The following is a 6,553-nucleotide window of genomic DNA, read 5'->3' on the forward strand; positions in this document are numbered from 1 at the left end:
AGGAAATTGCAGGGGATCTGAGGGTGGGCATGGCCTGTGGTGCAATTGGGGCTGTCTGCCAGCTGATGCCAAATGCCTTCCTGCAGAGGCTGGGCAGAAGCTGCAGCCAGGCCAGGCTGGGAAACAGCCCTGCAGGGCGTGAAAGCAGCAGCGGGGCAGCGAGGCTGCCATGGATCCCTTCCTGCTGTGCCGGGCACGACGTGTCCAGATGTGCAGCCAAAGCCCCCGGCTGCTGAGTCCCAGGGGAAGCATGAGGGAAATGCACCCACCTTCTCTTGTCTGCAGGGGTTCCTTCAGCATTTGCCACATGATTTCTAATGGGTCCTGGAATTTCCTGCCTGCCATGTCTTTGGTCTCTCCTGTCAGAGGACCTTAAGAGAAAGTAGTTCCATTTCCCAGCAATGGACCCCACAAAAGCAGGGCTCAGCCTGAGGGGTCAGCAGGGACACACTACTCACCCCTGCCATGGGAGCTGGCCTTTTGTGCAGCATCCAAGGTAGGAGTTGGTGAGGTCGTCCCTGCAGACACGCCTGTAACACAACAGCCACAGAAGCTTCTGTCACCTGGTTCTTACCAGTCAGTCAAACATTACGCCTTGGTGGGACAGTGAGAACATACCTGCAGAATGCTCAGAGTGCTTCACAACTTCAGAGCGCCAGGCTAATGGAGAATCCTTCCCAGCATCCCAGTCTGGAAGCAAACCAAGATGAGAACTGTTTCCATTGTGTGCCAGGGCTGGCTCTGGCCCTGGGCTGGCAGCAGGGCTCCCGCTCGGGGCTGCTCCTGTGCCTTGGGCCTCTGGGCACTCAGGGCCAGCTCCGCAGCAGCTGCAGCGCCAGGGACGTTGCTGCACCAGTCCCGTTTCCCCGGGGCTCTGAACCAGCTCCAGAGGCCTGGAAGCCCAGGCGCCTCCAGCTTTGGCTGCTGCCGGGCAAGGGCAGGCCCTGGGGGAAGAGCTGCTGCCACACAGCCCCGGCCAGGCCTGAGCCCAGCACAGCAATTACCTGCTGTGCCTGTGCCCGTGTCTGGCTTTGCCTTCCTTCCTGCAGCAGGGGCTCGCACCGAAGATGGAGTGCTTCCTTCAAGAAATACCACCTTCCACTGAAGTACTATGTCCATCTCTTGACAAAGGAAGGGAGACAGCTGCATCAGATGGAGCTGTTTCCCACTTGGGTGGTGGCATCAGAGGTAATATTTGTGAAATTTATGGAGCAGGAAAATGGCCAGGTTACAGTGGCATGATGAGAGCACTTCCACCTCCAAACAGCCACCCTCTTCCTAATCTGCAGGGCTGGACATAGTGGGGGATCTCAGGGTGTGTTACAGTTTGGGCATGGCCTGTCAACTGATGCCAAATAACTTCCGGCAGAGGCTGGGCAGAAGCTGCAGCCAGGCCAGGCTGGGAAACAGCCCTGCAGGGCGTGAAAGCAGCAGCGGGGCAGCGAGGCTGCCATGGATCCCTTCCCGCTGTGCCGGGCATGGCGTGTCCAGATGTGCAGCCAAAGCCCCCGGCTGCTGACTCCCAGGAGCAGCATGAGGGAAATGCACCCACCTTGTCTTCTCTGCAGGGGTTCCTTCAGCTCTTGCCTCATCTGTTTGGATCGTTCTAGGGATATCTTATCTGTTGTATCTTGGATTTTCCCTGTTGGAGTACCTTAGAGAAAAATATTTCCATTTCCCAGGAATGGATCCCAGAAAAGCAGGGTTCAGCCTGTGGGGTCAGCAGGGACACACTACTCACCCCTGAGATGGGAGCTGGGCTTGAGTGCAGCATCCAAGGTAGCAGCTGGAGAAGCTGGAGAAGTCTTCCCTGTAGACACATCTGTAACACAACAGTCACAGAAGCTTCTGTCACCTGGTGCCTGCCCGCTTGTCTACAATTCTTCCTTGGTGGCACACTGAGAACATACCTGCAGGAGGCTCCAAGGGCTTCAAAACTTTATTCATCCAAGCTGATGGAGAAGCCTTCCCAGCACCCTCATCTACAATGCAGCACAGATGAGAACATTTTCCAGTGTGTGCTGGGATCTCTTTCTGCCACAGGGAACTGGGCACTGCCAGGGAGTCGGCTAAGGCCATGGGAGCCAGATGTGAATAGACATGGCCAAAGCTGCCCAGGGGCCTGGGGAGCTCTGGGCTGGCTCCTGGTCACTCTCCACACTCTTTCCCTGCCCTCAGCAACATCCCTGGGAGGGGTGGCTGCAGCAGTGCAGGGACCTGGGACTCTCCCCCTCACACACAGAAGAAATCCTCCCTAAAGCAGGGGGGAAAACTGCAGCAGGCAGTGCCACAGCTATCCATCCTGCCCTCCCTCTGTCCCTCCTGCCCTCCTTCTGTGGGGAAACCCCCCAGATCCCAAGGGCAAACAGCCAGGCCCTCTCAGGACACACTGGAGCCTTGCTCTCCCCCTCTGTCCTTTCCCCACCGTGGGCACCCCGTGCAGTCACTCCCAGGTTTCAGGACATGTCTCCCATGGAGGGACCCCAGCAGGACTGCTCAGTACCCGAATGCCCTGAGCCTGCTCAGGATAATTCCCCTGGGCTGTGCCGCTCTAGTCCAGGCTGTGCCCGCACTGCCAAGCAGCAGAGAGGGCAGCTCAAGCCTCAGCAGGGCTCAGGCCCAGAGGCACAGCAATTACCTCCTGTGCCTGTGCCTGGCATGGCCTCCCTTCCTGGAGCTGAGGCTGGCATGCAACCACTGCTTCCTCCGGGAAATGCTTCTTTCTCCGCAGGCTCTCCTTTCATTTCTGGAGAATGGAAAAGAGACAGCTGGATCAGATGAAAACATTCCTGACTGGGAATGGGGAAGGGGACAATTTCAGGAGGCATCACTTGTGAAAGGAATGCATAAGGATCAGAAAACACCCAGGATTTTGGGACAACCCAAGGCTGCTTCCTTCCCCAAACAGCCCCAACATCTGATCTGCCTGGACACCAGGAAATTGCAGGGCCCCTGAGGGTGGGCATGGCCTGTGGTGCAATTGGGGCTGTCTGCCAGCTGATGCCAAATGCCTTCCTGCAGAGGCTGGGCAGAAGCTACAGCCAGGCCAGGCTGGGAAACAGCCCTGCACGGCGTGAAAGCAGCAGCGGGGCAGCGAGGCTGCCATGGATCCCTTCCTGCTGTGCCAGGCACGGCGTGTCCAGATGTGCAGCCAAAGCCCCCGGCTGCTGAGTCCCAGGAGCAGCATGAGGGAAATGCACCCACCTTGTCTTCTCTGCAGACATTCCTTCAGCATTTGCCACATGATTTCTAATGGGTCCTGGAATTTCCTGCCTGCCATGTCTTTGGTCTCTCCTGTCAGAGGACCTTTAGAGAAAGTAGTTCCATTTCCCAGCAATGGACCCCACAAAAGCAGGGCTCAGCCTGAGGGGTCAGCAGGGACACACTACTCACCCCTGTCATGGGAGCTGGCCTTTTGTGCAGCATCCAAGGTAGGAGTTGGTGAGGTCGTCCCTGCAGACACGCCTGTAACACAACAGCCACAGAAGCTTCTGTCACCTGCTTCTTACCAGTCAGTCAAACATTACGCCTTGGTGGGACAGTGAGAACATACCTGCCGAATGCTCAGAGGGCTTCACAACTTCAGAGCGCCAGGCTAATGGAGAATCCTTCCCAGCCTCCCAGTCTGGAAGCAAACCAAGATGAGAACTGTTTCCATTGTGTGCCAGGGCTGGCTCTGGCCCTGGCTGGCGGCAGGGCTCCCGCTCGGGGCTGCTCCTGTGCCTTGGGCCTCTGGGCACTCAGGGCCAGCTCCGCAGCAGCTGCAGTGCCAGGGACGTTGCTGCACCAGCCCCGTTTCCCCGGGGCTCTGAACCAGCTCCAGAGGCCTGGAAGCCGAGGCGCCTCCAGCTTTGGCTGCTGCCGGGCCGGGCAAGGGCAGGCCCTGGGGGAAGAGCTGCTGCCACACAGCCCCGGCCAGGCCTGAGCCCGGCACAGAAATTACCTGCTGTGCCTGTGCCCGTGTCTGGCTTTGCCTTCCTTCCTGCAGCAGGGGCTCGCACCGAAGATGGAGTGCTTCCTTCAAGAAATGCCACCTTCCACTTAAGCACTATGTCCATCTCTTGACAAAGGAAGGGAGACAGCTGCATCAGATGGGGCTGTTCCCCACTTGGGTGGTGGCATCAGAGGTAATATTTGTGAAATTTATGGAGCAGGAAAATGGCCAGGTTACAGTGGCATGATGAGAGCTCTTCCACCACCAAACAGCCACCCTTTTCCTAATCTGCAGGGCTGGATATTGTGGGGGATCTCAGGGTGTGTTACAGTTTGGGCATGGCCTGTCAGCTGATGCCAAATGCCTTCTGGCAGAGGCTGGGCAGAAGCTGCAGCCAGGCCAGGCTGGCAAACAGCCCTGCAGGGCGTGAAAGCAGCAGCGGGGCAGCAAAGCTGCCATGGATCCCTTCCCACTGTGCCGGGCATGGCGTGTCCAGATGTGCAGCCAAAGCCCCCGGCTGCTGAGTCCCAGGGGAAGCATGAGGGAAATGCACCCACCTTGTCCTCCTCCCTGCAGCAATTCTTTCAGCATTTGCCTCATGTTTTTGGATGGCTCATGGGGTTTCTGGTGTCCTGTAGCTTTGTTCTTTCCCCTCAGAGGACCTTCGAGCAACAGAGTTCCATTTCCCGGGAATGGATCCCACAAAAGCAGGGCTCAGCCTGTGGGGTCATCAGGGACACACTACTCACCCCTGCCATGGGAGCTGGGCTTTTGTGTAGGAATCAGCAAAGCAGCTAGACAAGTCCTCCCTGCAGACACACCTGGAACACAAGAGCCACAGAAGCTTCTGTCACCTGATTCCTGCCAGGTTCACAACAATTATTCCTTGGTGGCACACTGAGAACATAACTGACGGTGGCTCAGATAGGACCAACACTTTATGCAGCCAAGCTAATGGAGAAGCCTTCCCAGACGCCTCATCTAGAAGGGAGCAGAGATCAGACCCATTTCCATGGTGTGCTGGAGTCCCCTTCTGCCTCAGGGAACTGGGCACTGCAAGGGGCTCAGGTAAGTTTGTGAGGGTCGGATGTGAATGGATAAGGCCAAAGCTGCACAGCAGCCTGGGGAGCTCTGGGCTGGCTCCTGGTCACACTCCAGACTCTTTTCAGGCCCTGTGAAACATCCTTGGATGTAGGAATGTAGGAGAGTGCCCCCCTAATTACAGAATGGCAAAGCTAACCTTTATCCCCCAAAAAAGGAATGATGCCCAGAAGTTTCTCCCAACGATCAGGTGACAAGCCACCTCAAAGGACCCCAGAGGCTTCAGTAAAAACTCTGGGTCACCTAACTGGATAGAAGCCAAAAAGTCCCGCCTGACCCATCAGGTAGAAAAGGGGAGGACAAAAGAACCAAAGGGCTTTTGTGAAGGTGTTTCTACCAGTGGCAGACTGCTGTACCTGCATCGGATTTTTCTGTTTGTTATTTTGCCTTTTATTAAACCTTTTTGTTTCTAACACTGCAGCAGAAGCCATCCTGCTCATTATTTGCCTCCAAAGGTAATAGCTGAGCTATCCTTGGGTGTGCTGGGTTCCCTTTTGAAGGTTTATAACACCTGGCCCCAGAATAAAGAACCCAGCACGTGGTGCCCGGACAGTATTTCTCCTATTGAGGAAGATGGTCTAGGGATTTTTTGATTACCTCAATCAAAATAGGACATTTTTCCTTGGTATTTGTGTTTTTGAGGGAGCAGGCCTGCACCTGAGTTTTTTGTCCCTTTAAAATAGAAAACCCAGAAGAAGGCATTTGAGATTGAGAGGGAATCTCGAATCAAAGCCTCATACTGGTGAAGAGGAGGCTGTTATCAGAGACGGGACTGGAGCAGCACCGCAGCCTCAGAGGACTCTGCCGCTCAGCTCAGCTGATTTGTCACTGTTGTGACCCAGGACCGGGGAGGAATTTCATACCAAGAAGGACAACTGGAAAACTCTGGTGAGTGCCACCATGGGAAACCGGTTGTCTTTAGCTGAGCAGGATTTTTTTTCATATTTCAATTATAAGTTAGAAATTCAAGATATTCAGTTTGACAACAAACAGCTTAAAAAGCTTGTAAAATGGGTCTTAACAGAGTTCCCAAACTCAGACATATCTCAGAAACTCGATCCAGACTTCTGGGATTCGGTCAGACTGAAATTACATAACATGGAAAAGAATAAGAAGTCCAACTTAAAGCTGCGTCCAATATTCAGGACGGTCTTAAAATTTGTAACAATGGAAAGTGCAAAGCAAGCAAAGAATGCACACAAGCAAGCAAAGATCAGGGACAGGGCAGAATGCAGGCAGCAACAGCAGGACCGGGAGGAGAGGAGAAAGAGGAGTTCTGAGGGGACCCAGAAGCCTTCCCTTATCCCAGTCGAGAACCAGAAACCCCAGAGGAGCGGCCGGGAGGTGGCCAGGCCAGCCGCCCTCCCCCTTCCCCACCCCCGTCCCGGGAGAGAGGGGAGCAGACCAGCCCTGGCCAGGCTCCTCTGCAAACCACATCTTTCACAATCCCTGCCATACCTAAGTCCTCTGTATTCCCTCTGAAAAGCTGCCTTTGGCGCTCGAAATCGGTGAATTTTG

General features: G+C 55.2%; 1 long non-coding RNA gene across 1 annotated transcript; it reads right to left on the reverse strand.

Moving 5' to 3' along the window:
• Positions 1–1,585: 1,585 nt before the first annotated feature.
• On the reverse strand, positions 1,586–3,344 carry LOC135307407 (uncharacterized). The gene is made up of 5 exons (XR_010368127.1): positions 3,205–3,344; positions 2,639–2,746; positions 1,911–1,982; positions 1,742–1,822; positions 1,586–1,654 (listed from the first exon to the last, which is right to left on the reverse strand). It is a non-coding gene; the product is annotated as an uncharacterized LOC135307407 (long non-coding RNA).
• Positions 3,345–6,553: the final 3,209 nt, after the last annotated feature.

This window comes from Passer domesticus, chromosome 9 (genome assembly GCF_036417665.1).
Source record: "Passer domesticus isolate bPasDom1 chromosome 9, bPasDom1.hap1, whole genome shotgun sequence".
NCBI classification, from domain to species: Eukaryota; Metazoa; Chordata; class Aves; order Passeriformes; family Passeridae; genus Passer; species Passer domesticus.